This window comes from Limulus polyphemus, unplaced genomic scaffold (assembly GCF_000517525.1).
Source record: "Limulus polyphemus unplaced genomic scaffold, Limulus_polyphemus-2.1.2 Scaffold1839, whole genome shotgun sequence".
Lineage (NCBI taxonomy): Eukaryota > Metazoa > Arthropoda > Merostomata > Xiphosura > Limulidae > Limulus > Limulus polyphemus.
The window spans coordinates 9,830-24,205 of record NW_013667449.1 but is presented as its reverse complement, the minus strand read 5'-3'; the positions used below and the strand labels follow the sequence as shown (position 1 = coordinate 24,205).

At 33.4% G+C, this 14,376-nt stretch overlaps 1 protein-coding gene across 1 annotated transcript in view; it reads right to left on the bottom strand.

Annotated features, from left to right (window-relative positions):
• LOC106465108 (PR domain zinc finger protein 10-like) overlaps nucleotides 1-13,358 on the bottom strand; it is a 200,661-nt gene extending 187,303 nt beyond the window's left edge. The window contains exon 1 of the mRNA XM_022392946.1: nucleotides 13,259-13,358. The gene's annotated coding sequence lies outside the window, so the exon portion shown is untranslated. The remainder of the gene's footprint in view (nucleotides 1-13,258) is intronic.
• Nucleotides 13,359-14,376: the final 1,018 nt, after the last annotated feature.

Sequence of the window (14,376 nt, the reverse complement as noted above, 5' to 3'; positions counted from 1 at the left end):
TCAATGATAAGCATTAATGACCTAATTGGCCGTACAGTGTGGATTTAAGATTTAGTATACCTCAACAGGCAACACTCACCAAAGAGTGGGATCCAACAAAAAGCAATAGAAAGGGACCCTGTAATAGAAAAAGTGATAAGTAAACTTACCCACCTATAGTCACACTATAGCATGTAAGACTGCAACAGGAGGCAGACAGAATCTAGTCAAGGAGGAGATGGCCAAATAAAAAAGTAATATGAAATGAATGTGTGAGGAGTGATCCTCATGCTAGCTCAGATGATCTCCTCTAATGGACAGAAAAAATGAACAGCCAGGGACATGGTGAAATGATGAATCTAGTGAGATGAAACTTGGAAAAGGCTATAGTCATGGAAGGATATGGAGGAATAAGCCAAATTAATAAGTTGGCAAATCCAAATTGTAAGGTTAATTGGGGAAAGGTCTCTGGATATAGAAGGATTCCAATAGATAGAGTTAAGAATGGCAACCACAGAAGGAAGCCAATGCATGCCACATAACATCATAAAGCTTGGAATGGACACAGGAGTAGATCCAGATTGGAACAGGAATACAAATGAGAAATGGAGAGTAGGGAAATAGGAATTAATGCAAAATTACCATTATGAACTGCTGATGTCTTGAGAAGGAAGGCCCTATCAGGAATGAGGATGACAAAAGTGCTATGATAGAGGATGCATGAGGCACTGATGGTAAACACATCAAATGATGCCCAGAGACTTAAAGGATGAGAAAACATGCTTTCAAGGAAAGATTGTTAAGGGAACAATCTGCCAAAGACTCAAACGGAGGAAGTGGCAGGGAATGTAGGATTACATTCAGCTTCTAATCCAGCAATCTTAACAATGTGGGGGCAAACACACCCACACTAGTAGGGCATCTCCTCCCCCAAAATACCAACAACACAAGAGCCAAGCGTGAAGGGACAGGACTGCAGGAAACAAATGCATCAATATGGACAACAATAGGGAACACCCCACCCCCTGAAAACCCCTCAGGGCTACGACAGCCTCAGGCAAAAGGTGAAAGGAAAAGAGAGGTAGCAAAAGAAAGAGGTTAAGGCTAAATGAAGGTGGGATAACTGTGCCTGGGAGAATTGGACTGAGGTACCATGGTCCAAACCCCCAAACTGGGATTAACGAGTCCAACTGTTGAAACCTGATGGTAGGCCAAAGCATGAGCCTCAGAAGAGCAAGGGGGATGCAGCATGATAATCCCCACACATAATTGGTCGGTAAAACACTCAGCATAGACCCTGATAGTTGGAGAGGGAGGAAAAACAAAAAATTTTGGAGCAGGTGTGTATGTAAATATGAAGGGGAGGAGTCATATGACACTAGGGATAAGGACAAAACATAACAAACCTGTTACTAATTCCAGAAAATCCAATGAAGGTCTAGGAGCATCAATTTCAGCTGACAAAGATTGCATGTAAAAGAAAAAAGGAGGGAGAAGGTTGTCCAAGTCTTCATCCTCCTGTCCAGTGTCTCCAGGGTAGGGAAGAACTGATTGAGGGTCAAGAGAGCCTCCAGCCTGCATGAACAACTATTTCCTGATGGACGAAAGCCAAAACTTCCTTTGCCGATCATGTTGTATCTATGGTCACAGTAACAGGTGGTTGAACCATGGTAGTTGTAAAAGTTGAAGTTGTTGTGATAATAAACTATGAATTGATAAGTGAATTTCGAGTGGATAAGTACACCAAGACATAAAATCTTGGTAAAAAACGAATTGAAAATAAAAATTTCACAAAAAAAAATTCAACTAGTACTAAACTGCTGTTAGATATATTGAAGTTGAATGTTAGGTTCAAAAACTGAGTACAAATATAATAAAATTTTGTAAAACCTCAAAGGGCATCAAGAAAACTTCAAAACACTTCAGTGCCAAAACGAGATGTCAGGTTAGACTATAATCAAGAGGGAGCTAGCTGTATCAGGAGAGTGTGTTGCACTCCTGTTGGTGGAGGGTTGTCACATGCTACAGTGCAGCTGTACCACATGAAACATATGAAAGTAGGTGGAAGTGTTAAGGCTAGTGGTGAGCAAAAAAAAAAAAGAGCATATAGAGGGCAGCATTAATCGAGAATAGCCATTATTGTAAGGTATTGTAATGGAAGTAAGATTTAGAGAAAAATTAAGAACAAAAACATCTGGAAACTGAACTGGCATATGCAAGGACCAAACCAACCACACCTCTGTCCACATCTGCTCAAGAATTACAACCTGAAACACCATTAACTGTGAAATATGGAACACAAAAACCCATTTGGTCAAAATTTTTACCACTACTGGTGTGCTACATATGACTGCAGGATCTTATTTGACTATACTGCTACACCACTACCTCATTCTGTTCCATCATTTAGCTGACCAGTTCAACAATATCCCCCAATTTGGAAATCAAAATATTATGGTAAAAAAATATCATGGGAGGCATGTCAGGTTCAGTTTGAAATAATTTCTATAGTGAATAAATGAAGTAATGAGCAAATAGCCTTTCATCTTGCAGTTTAATTTAATAGGACCTGCCTTAACAATATTACAGCTAAGTCTTGATAACTATGAAGCATTGACTATACAGATTTGGATACAGATACTGAACAGATTTGGAGTAACATATCAGAAGGTTGGTTTGGAATTTCATGCAAACTATGAGGGCTATCTGCACTAGGCATCCTTAATTTAGCAGTGAAAGACTGGAGGGAAGGCAGCTAATCATCACCACCCACTACCAACTCTTGGGCTACACTTTTACCAATAAATAGTAGGATTGACCAGCATATTATAATGCCTCATGGCAGAAAGGGTGAACATGTTTCATGGGATGGAAAGTCATAAACCTGTGACCCTCAGATTGCAAGTCAAGCACCCTAACCACCTGGCCATGCTGGGCCCACATCAGAAGGAAGTTCCCAAAGAAATGTTGAAGAGCAAAGTAAGGTGGAAAGATGAGACTTTGCCCGAACTTATAGAAGGTGTGGAAAGATTTGCCCAGTTATTTATCTTATCCTGATACTCCACATGAAATGATAGTTTCAAAGGCACATTATCAATTCATAAATGTCACTGTGGATGAGGATGTGAAGTAGACTGTCTAGTAGGTGATGGAACTTAACTTGATTAAAGTTACAAACAAACAAATAAATTCACCATTCCTAAGTTATTAATTTATCAGATCAAATAGTATACATAACACCAATTTCCTCTTTTTGGTAAAGGTCTAGAAGAGCTCAAACAACTGTTACCTCAGAATGGAAGAAGTATTCCAGACAACTTAAAAGGGCATACTGCCAGTAACTGTAGACAAAAGCTTTTAATTATGAAGCTGTTTATTCAGGATAGAGAAAATAAACCACAAGCCAAATGGTATTTCAATTATAGCTTAAAAAGGACAGATTCATAGAAACTGCTCCCAAGGACAATAAATCAGAGACTGTGGTTGAAATATCATTAATATTAAACCAAGGAGATGATATCTTGAGGATAAAAATACTTTAACTATCAAATATAAATAAGAAGTGCATTACTTAAAGAAACTAGTTACTGAATCACTGAGGTTTATTGATGGAAAGCCTTGTAATATGATGATTGACACTGGATCTACAGTTAAGCTTGTACAATTATTAAATTTGATCTGGCAATGGAAAGTGGGAAATTGCCTCTAGACAAGAAGAAAAAATGGTTTAATCTGAACAGTAAGTGGAAATAAAGTCTCAGCATGAATAGTTAGAAGTCACCTCACTGTGGGAAGTTTCTCTGTACAACATGATGCATGGGTAACTGAGGAAGAGCACACACTGGGAACCAACTTCATGTAGAAACACAGATATGAGTTTAGACTAGTTTTATGATCTGTGACCAAGAAATTCCCATGCACTGCATGACAATTACACTATGAGAGATTGGACTTTGTAAAACAAAAATGGGTACCCAAGATAATAAAGATTGCTGACTTAGATTGCAACAAACCAGAATTTAGAACAACAGGTGCTATAAACCAAGGGTCATTCCTCATGATTGTCTTTGGAAGGATGCTGATAGGTAGAACAACCAACTGCTTAATCTTAGTAAATACTTCATCAGAAGTAAATTGATCTGCTGAAAGGTTCTTGTTGAAATCATTATCAGTGTCACCAAGGGTAGAGCCACAAGCAGAATCCCTCAACCATCTACCTGAAAATATTTCCCCAAGTGACTAAAAAACAGCAAGTGATCATCCCATTTTCATACCATGACCCACGGAAAACAACTAAAATGATTTTATAACAGCACAGTTTAAACACTATCAATCAGTACAGAATAAAATAGTCTTCTTGGTCAAAGTTAAAACTGTAATTTGTGTTTTGTATACTTCAGTAAGAGTTCAATAAATATAATAAACACTAATGTTTTTAATTGTAAAGATCTATTTTACACATAATTATGGAATTTTAAATACCATTTCACTTGAGAAAAAGGATTGTCATGGGGATTTAATAATCAAAGAAGAGGACAGTGTTGTGAACTAGATTTTTAATTTAAATGTTTTGCTTACTAAAAGAAGTTTTGGCAAAATAGAATGATGACATGTAATGTCTAGGAATTTTCTAAGAGTATAGATTTGATATGACATCTCAAAAGTTTTTGTACTTGGGAAAATTTCTGCATAAAAATAAGACAGAGTACGTGTCAAATATGGATAAGATAGTTGATCAGCAATTTAATGAGGCTTAAGTCATAGGATTGTAAATTCTTGAGATAGCATGTTTGCTCATTATCACTTGTACTGCAAGTTATAAAGCTAGGCCTATATCATGGACTTAGATTCCATGGTGTTTGTATAAGATTTAGTAAAATATAAATTACTTTCATCTCATTAAGTGAACTGGACTTTTGTATAAAAACAAGAAAGAGAATTAATAAAAAAAGAAACTGCTGAGTGATAGACACCATTACAACAACAACATACAGATTACAAGAAACCATTTGGTCCTTCAAGGATGTCCACTGCAGTGGAAGGAAAATGTTCAATTCACCTATAATTTTTCAGGAAATCCTCAATTTCACTCTTTAAATTCTTGTAACGTGCTAGTCTCCAATACTACCAACAGCAACTCATTCCACAAGATAACAGTCCTACTAGAAAAAGGTAACTGTCTTACCTGAAGCATCATGTCTTTTTCAAATCTTGGGTTCTCTCATTATACTGTTTACAGAATAGCCCTATGATATCCAATTAACTTTTGCAATTGTTGTCTGAACAGTGCTGCAAAAACTCTACTTGAACACATTCAATCCACAGAATAAACAATACATGGAAGCAATTTTAATATATAATTTCAAAGGTTTTAATTTGGAAAAATGATACATACATCTATTTTATGAAAACGCTTCAAAGTTCACAATGCAATTTTTCTAGCCTTATCCTTTCTGTTTTCTATTTTTGTATGTTATCAAGGTATGATTTTGGTGTGTGCAAATTCATTTTCTTTGTAACTGATGTAAATTTAAGTAAAATAATCTATGCAATACTTTTGCAACAAAACACTTTTTGGAGTCCATCATTATCCAATATTTTTCTGCCAATGGTTTGATAAAAGTTGCCTCCTACCTGGTCAGTCTTTGGATTAGCAGATTAATTCTAGTTAACCAGGAGACAGCATGGTAGTGACAGCTATATTTTCTCTTGTTAAGTTGGGCCCTGGCTAGCAATGAGCCATACTAATTCACTAAGTCATGAGACAAGCATGCCTGCAACTCTTAATCTCCACACAGCTGCCTTGTGAATGGCACTATATTGTTCATTTTGACCAAGTGTTCACTTAAATTATTGCTGAACCCTCTGTATTCACTCTGTTTATATACTTATGTTCTTATATTTACCTCAGCAAACTTTTCAACCATTTTTTTAGCTTGTTGTTTTTGAAGACATGCTAGCTCATTAGTGTCTAACAAAATAGGATTTTAGATTTATTCTAATGTTTGGAGGAATTAAAGAATTTTTCATTTAGGAAAAAGTTTCTTATTCAACCAGAATGATGGCCAAAAACTGTTATTTTACATGAACCATTACTTAGAAAAGACTAGTTGCCATATTAACAGGTACATTTTAATACTTTGAATTATGGGCCTTATACTTTGTTTATAGAGCTGAAGTGTCTATTTCTTAGTTATACCATGTTTAGTGACAAGGTTTAAAATTTCAGAATTTGCCACTTGAACCACTTTTGAGGATGCTTAGAGAAAACCTTGGTATTCATAACCAAACATATTTATGAAAAAACATGGCAACTACAATAGTGCATGATCCCATAAGGGCAAGGTAATTTAGAACCAGAGGTGGGGGAAGAGACAATAAACTAGAGCAACACAGAATAAAAATATTTTCTAAGTAATCATTTCACTTTTATTAAGGATGATAGTTGTCATTTGGTTGATGGAAAGGATGTGAATCGATGCACTTAGATATTCAAAAAGTTCTTTATAAGGTGTCAAACAGAAATAGCTAAAAAAATTCAGATCAATGGAGGGTTGAGAAAAAACTAGTTAATTGCAGGGTGGTTGGATAGGAGAAAACAAAAAGGTTGTTGTTAAAGGAATATAGTCAAACTGGTTCTTTATAATTACTTGTATGTCTCAAATATGACTGTTTAGTCATTTGCTTTTTCTCAGTTACATTAATGATATTGTTGGGATTATAATTAATAAGCTTCCAAAATTTGGTGATGGCAACAAACTCTTGGGTACTTCAAATTATAATGAGGATGCTGAGACACTATAGATTTATTATCAAGCTGTACAAATATTAGGCAAATGACATAATTTTTTCCCAAAAATATTTTGCACAACGTATTTCATCAGTCTTCTTAAATCTAATAAATCTAACCTATATAAAAGCCAGTGTGTGTCACATCATGTTTGACTTCTCAAAATAGGAGGGCAAAATGCATTCATCCAAATAGAATAGTTTTATTACTGTCTGCCCATTACGATTTTGGTGACAGGGGTGAAAGGAGGTCGTGAGCTGTGAAACCTTTATAAACATAGTGAGTGTTGGTATAATAAACCTAAAATAAAGACATAGTGTGGGATCAGTTAGCCTAGAGACAAGTGCATAAAATTTATCATTCAAGTAAAAATATAAATTTAAATTGTTTCTGAATTAAGCTACTTTCTGTTATATCACTAACAGTTTTAATAAAAAACATACCACTTTAATCAAATTTTCAAGTTTTGTTGTCTATACATTTTATTTTATTTCATGAATAATCTTAATTTTGATTGGTTCCCAAAGGAATTTACCAACAGTGTTGACTACTTGAACTGCACTTTTCTGCCTCTTTGTTGGTCAAGCTTGATTTTGCAAAATTTATTTATATTGGTTAGCTATGAAATGTGAGGTTAGGGTGAGGTGTGGGTACTTGTCCCATCACTTTTAACATACTATACACTAGTATTTCATATAATATAACTGTTAACATAATGAAATCCATGATATTAAGAGAATTTAACTGACCTTTATGCTGCACTTTTAGGTAATTACAGAAAATTGAAACTTAATGAAAAGCATAATATCTGTACTATTACAATTATATGCATACTATATACATCTACATCTATACATACAGTATGGTAGGAATTGAAAAAAAAAGTTACAATAGTAATTTTCATTTAGTCACGTTTACTCTCTTTGCCTGGTTTCATTATGGATGATATTAATTTCAGGCATATAGATTAAGAAATGTTAAGAATCAAACAATGAAGGGGAAAGGATTTAGAAAGCATGAAGGATGACTTTTTCCATCAACTGGTCTAGGAATCTACTAGGAACAGTGCTATTTTAGTTTTATTGTTAATGTCTAATACAGAAATGACAGAGTTGAGACTGATGAACATCTGGGTGCAGGTTATCATTGCTGAATTAGGCTTGATGTTTTACTGCATATGGAGATAAGGAATAGTGAGATTTTGGTTACAAAAGCAACTTTTTAAGGGATGACAAGACTTATTTGTTGTGAATTGGACAACTGAATTAATTGGAAGCATTGTGCAAATGTGGGAAAATTTTTAAATAAATTCTTGAATACTCAAGATAAACATCTTTCTTATAGGAAGAAAAAGAGTGGCAGCTGCAAAAAACAGGTTAGCTCACAAAGGATATAAGGGATAAAATTAAAGAAATGTATCATAAATTTAAGAAGTTTAAAATTGACTGTTATGAAAGAAGACTTAAAAGAGTAAAGAAGATCAAAAGAATTGGTTAAACAGGAAATCGAAAAATTATATGACAAAAGGTTGGCTGATAATGTAAAAACTAACATCAACAGTAAGTAAAATGTTAAGATGGGTGTAGGGTATTTCAGTAATGAGAAAATAACTTTTTTTTTGTCTCATGATTAAGAGATGGCTGGGTTATTACATTCTATTTTTTTCTTTGATTTTCACTGATATTCTCATCCTTAATAGTTGGTAGATGAAAACAAAATGATCACATTAATTCTGAGTTTGTTAAAAAAAACAGGGATGCTTAAAGAACGATAAAACATTTGGACCAGGTTGTATTTCTTCAAGGGTTTTAAAGGAGGTTAAGAATTATACACATGAGTCACTTACCATTATTTTTGCAAGTCTTTGAATAGAGGGCAGGTGCCAGATGATTAGGAGCTAGCTATAGTCATTTCTCTTTTGAAAGGAGATAATGAAGATTGTCACAGTAATTATAAGACTGTTAGTCTTACATCAGTGGTGTAAAAAAAACGTTTTTGAAAGTCTGATAAAAATTGCTTTGCAGTCGTTCAAAGTATAAAATTTTGTTGGATAATCAACATGGTTTCACTAGGGAAAATCTAGCTTTACTAATATTTTGACATTCTTTAAAAAGAAATTTCTATTTCTGTATATGAATGTGGATTTGCTGTATCTGGATTTTCAGAAAACATCTGACAAGATGTCACATAAAAGCTTGTTAAAAACTTATTTCTGTAAATGTAAAAGATAGGTTGACTCATTTTATAAAAAAACTGGTTGGAAGGAAGAAAGTTGTTATAGATGGAGTTTTATCAAACTGGATTAATGTGTTCAGTGTTGGAACCCTCATTCCTTTTGATTTACATCAATAACGTACATGAAGGAATGGTCAATAAACTACTTAAATTTGTTGATGATATTGAGGTTTTGGATGTTGCTGGCTATAAAGAGGATAGTGCTGCTTTACAAAAGGATTTTGATTGTACAAAGCCAGGTTAAGATCTCTGAAATTTTCTCTTGAAAAAAAAGATAGACATGATATGATTAAAGCATTTAAAACTGTTAAGGGAATTCATTGTGTCAATGCATCATATTTTTTCATACTTTATGATGAAAATAATAGGACAAGGAGAGACAAATTTTGGCATGGTAAGAGTAATCTTCAAATAATAGTTTTCTTTTTCTAACAAGGTTGTTGGCCTTTGGAATGAGTCACCTTAAGATGTGGTTGTCTGGTTTCTATGTGCAGAATTTTGAAGTTAACAGGAAAATTAATTAATGGTTTACATTTTTACTTTTCTGAAAGGTAGGTGTGCAGTTCCCCTATTTTTACCAGTAATACTCTGCTATGAGACTATGACTTTGAAACATGGCAACAACTACCATACGTATTGATAACTGAATGTTTTGCATTTTACTACAGTAACCACAATAAAAACAGACTAATAGAGAAAGTTAAAGGGACATTAGTTGTAGTAATTAAAACTGTTGAAAGAACGAAAATCAAGTAAGAAACAAGTCATTGATAATTATACTTTCAAGGGATGATGGTGTCTCTGTACACACAAGTCTCAATACTCATCAAAACTCCTCTTAAGTTCTTTCATTAATGTATTTTCCACAACAGCTGAAGGCAAACTATTCCATAGGCTGAACACCTTATCAGAAAACTGTGGCACAGTATCAACAGTACATGGCTGTGTAAGTGCATCATTGACTTTAATAAACTGTGTACCAGGCACAACCTGTTTTAGAATGTTTCAGCTCTGTAAGTTGACCCATTGCAGCTATGAACTTCTCTTTATGTCACTATTGATCAGGTTTTGCCAAGGTAATAATCTGTATACAATTTTGCTCAATACAGTAGCATTTTATTTCTCCAAAACATTTTCTTCCTAATGCAGATTCTTTGAGCAGCTGTTGTAAGCTCCATGTTAGAGAAAGACTTAGCATTTATAATTCATTTAATCTATTGTCAAAAAGGTTTATAATGTACAACTGGTGAAAATTCTACATTCATGATAACAGACTTGAATTTTGTGACATTTGCATTTCATTTATTGGCATTAATCAATAATTCATATTTACGAAGTATAAAACTGAAACAAGTGTAAATAAATTTTCTAAAAGAGTAAAAGTAATTTTGCTTTTTAAGAGGTTTATTCTATTACCACAAAAGTTTTGTTCCTGTTGTTATGACCTTTAATATTTTCTTCAACAGTTTAGAAGCATATTGAAATAAATATTAGTTTCATTTAAATATATTTTGATTGAAGGAGAGCATCAGATTTCATGATAGAACATCTTAAAACCCTCCATCTTCTAAGGACCAAAGCAGACCCTGAACTACTGCTTGATTTTTCCCTTCATGGGTGGAGCCAAATTTCTGGCACACCACCAATTTATGGAGTCACCCTATACCCTAGTCAGAAAAATAACACTGCCTTAACTGAAGTCATGTCAGAATTTCCATATTATAAGATTTTATCCTTTAGTCTTACTAATTTTTTTTACTGAAATATCATTAGGGTATATCAATTATCTTAAAAGCCACTAAAGTTTTTGTAATATTATAAATTAACCAATTTCAGTTGAATTAAGTACTGGTTCATACGTTATTTGTATCAAAGATCAAATATATCATTTTGCATGCCTTCTTCTTTAACCCAATACTGCAAGATAGTGAATTCTACTTTTTATGTTATGGTTTTGTTGGCAATTCATTTATTATTCCTTCTGTCATTCAGTTCACCTATGAATTTCTAGTTACAAAAAAAAAAGCACTAATTCACCTACCTTCTATCTAAAGCACATTGATTTTGAGTATTTATGTATTAAGAATCTGACACAAGCTTCCTATAGTTGTGATGTACAGATGTTAATATTGTATAAGATTAGGTAGATTTATGGTAATAGCAAGTCACATGAGACCTAAAGCCTTCCTTGATCTTGAAAATGAGTTACTTCACAAAACATAGGTAGAAAGAATTATTGCTTGATATCGTTCTTCATATTGGAAAGTGTTTTTTTTTTTCTGGGAATATTGTATTATTCTTTGATGAATTAGGTTTTTTATTTCTTCCAGTTCTTTTTCCTAATTCCTTTGATATTTATTGAAATTAATAACATTGAGATTTATATTGTATTATTTATCAATATTTGTACCTTATCCTGGCCAGGCACTGGTTTAATAACTTTTTTTTTCTGTAAGTGATTATATTTGTATTTAATTGTTTAAAGTTTTTCTTTGAATTTTTGTTATAGTTAATAAACTGTTTTTGTTTGGTCCACTATAATACATTGTGTAACTGCTCCACAATAGAAAATACCAATTCAAGAAGTGCATGTAGGTTTCAATTTGTACCACAGCTCTGACACAAGTTTCTAAATGTTGTACATCTTTGTTACCCATGCTACTTCCACTTTTAAATGCTCCTTCTATATCTTTGACTATCAAAACTTTTAGTCTTGTATTCAGTAAATCTGTAATTCACTAAGCTTGATTATATTTGTAGATCTCATCTACGCTTCATTTTGTTCATGGTTGTTTTCAAAAAGTGAATACATCTTCTCTAAAATACTTATCTAATCACCTTACTCTTTCATCATTGAAGCTTCCATCAGAAAAACATTTACTTTTTTTCCCAGGAGTGGGTGTGCAAGGACAACTTTAAAGAATCAAATGTTTCCATGTTTGCTGTATGTTATATTCGGTGTTACATTAACATATATTACTTCATTACAAATCAAATGTTCAATAAATATGTTAATAATGTCTACCAACTTTCTCAATTTGAAATAATGGCCATACCAATGCTATAAACATTCAAGATGCTTCTGGTAAGTGATATTTTTATTTACAAATTACAAAGATATAAATAAATAAAATTTTCTGTTCTCTACACTGTTTACAAAATAGCAAGTTCCTTTTCATAATCTAGTTTCCACTTTCTTGCCTTTATAAAGGTTATTATTTTAAAATATTATATAATCACTCCTAGTCCTACAAAGTACAATAATCAACAGACCTTAAAACATGGAAATTAACTGTATACAATATTAGTATAGTTTTACTTGTACACTTTCTTCCACAATACTATTTGGGAAGCACAAGAACTACATTATCAACTTACAGTTACAAGCATTATAAATTTTTTAATATCATAATCTACAAAATAGTTACAGAAGTTATGTCATTGTCATGTCCATAAATTAAAATTACAAGGCTTACGTCTTACTTTTCTTGATGCTAAAAGTTAAACTGAAGGACGGTCTCATTTTAGGTTTTATATTAATATCTCATAATCTATGCTAATAACTTTTAACTTAAATTTGAAAACTCTTGACTGCCTCAATGAGTTATTAACTAAAACTAATAATAAACTGGAAGACTATACCTTGAACATACTAAGATTAACAACTGAAAGCATGCATACTTTACAGTAGCAGTGTAGTGTAAGTTAACGTCTGTGTAAGCTTGTAAGTTGTAGTACCTTGCAAATGTAAAAACATACCTAGGCCTTAAGGTTGTGTAAACACTCTTATAAAATATTTACAATTTACTGATTTAGTCATATTCAGAGACGTTTAGATAACCATGTTGAAAAGCATAATGTAATCACAATATACTAAATACTACGTCGCGTTTCCACCACACAATGCTACATTGGAAATATCATTTCCTCCGATGATAATAAAACATGCCAATAACAACACGGTGAGACTTTTGCGAACCACTTGGGTACGAAAATTTGGTCCCAACCCACAACTACACTACCTCCCCTCTATAATTTAAATCGTGTCTACTAAACCGGACTGTACCCAAGTGGGCCAAGGGATGTAGAAAAGTGATCAGAAAAGTGATGAAGGACCGTACCAAGAGGACAAAAGGCAATGTGGGTGGAGAGACTGAAGGGGAAGCTGTTTCAAAATTAACTAAACAATAATCCTAAAGACATTACGTATAAGTATTTAATAGGACTGCAAGTATGAAAAATGTTCTTACTTACCTTAATATACGAAATTGATTTAACCAGTTCGTGTTGTAATTCAACAGAAAATAATGTGGCACTCTAGTTCACCCACCTTACAAATACGCTCTTCATTAACTACCACTTCACGTTCTTCGTGAGAATTTTAGAGACTAGATGTACAAGTGACGCTTTTAGAAAAATAACCAACCAAACAAAAAAAAACCATGTATTTTCAGTATATTGAAATAAACTTGGAGATTATAATTGATTATAATTTAATATATATTCTTTTTGAAGATACCAATCTGTCTTAAACTAAATATATAAATATGTTTACAAATACAAATGACGTTTTTCAAATAAAAAATCTGCGTGCAAGTATTTGAATATAAACTTTACAGTAAATTTAAGTAGTTTATATTAAATATCGTATTGTTATAGTTATTATACTAGTTCATTTAAATATCATATTGTTACGTCTCTGGTCGTTCGTTAATTTCCCGTAAAAATTCTTCCCAAGGAACTTCAGTGATACAAATATTTTCTTAAATAAAACTAGTTTATTCTTTGTCAATACAACTTTGCAATACACAGAATTTCCACAGTCACTTTATCTTAAACACGCACTATAATTCACAACGATTCAAGCACTTTACTTACGGTCACTACCGCTCACTTAACTCAAATATCTGTCTATCTGCTATTATATCTCCGCTATATTTGCCGGGCTTCTATACAAAAATAGAGGGCGTCTGGCAAACACTAGAGTTGCTGGAAACAGTCATGGACAGTCCACAACTGAAGATACAAGTAAAGCATGCACACCCCTCTACTATACAAGATGCAGTGGCCAGAGCTCTTGAATTTGAATCCTACGTTAAGTGAAGCACAGAGGTACCAAGATTGGTATGTACAGTCATCAGGATTCAAGGCCAAAAAAGGGCAGCTTTCAAAGATGTTTGAGGGACTTTGCTGGCACTGTAACAAACCTGGGCACAAGAAAGCTCGGGAAACTAGTAGTGGTTGGTGCTAAGGGACGCCCACCAACCTCTATCGTGAAAGTCCCAACAGCTAAGTGTAAAATGGCAAGCACACATAGTATCTACGTGACAGGGAAACTGGATGGCCAAAGGTGCAACTTTTTCATAGATTCT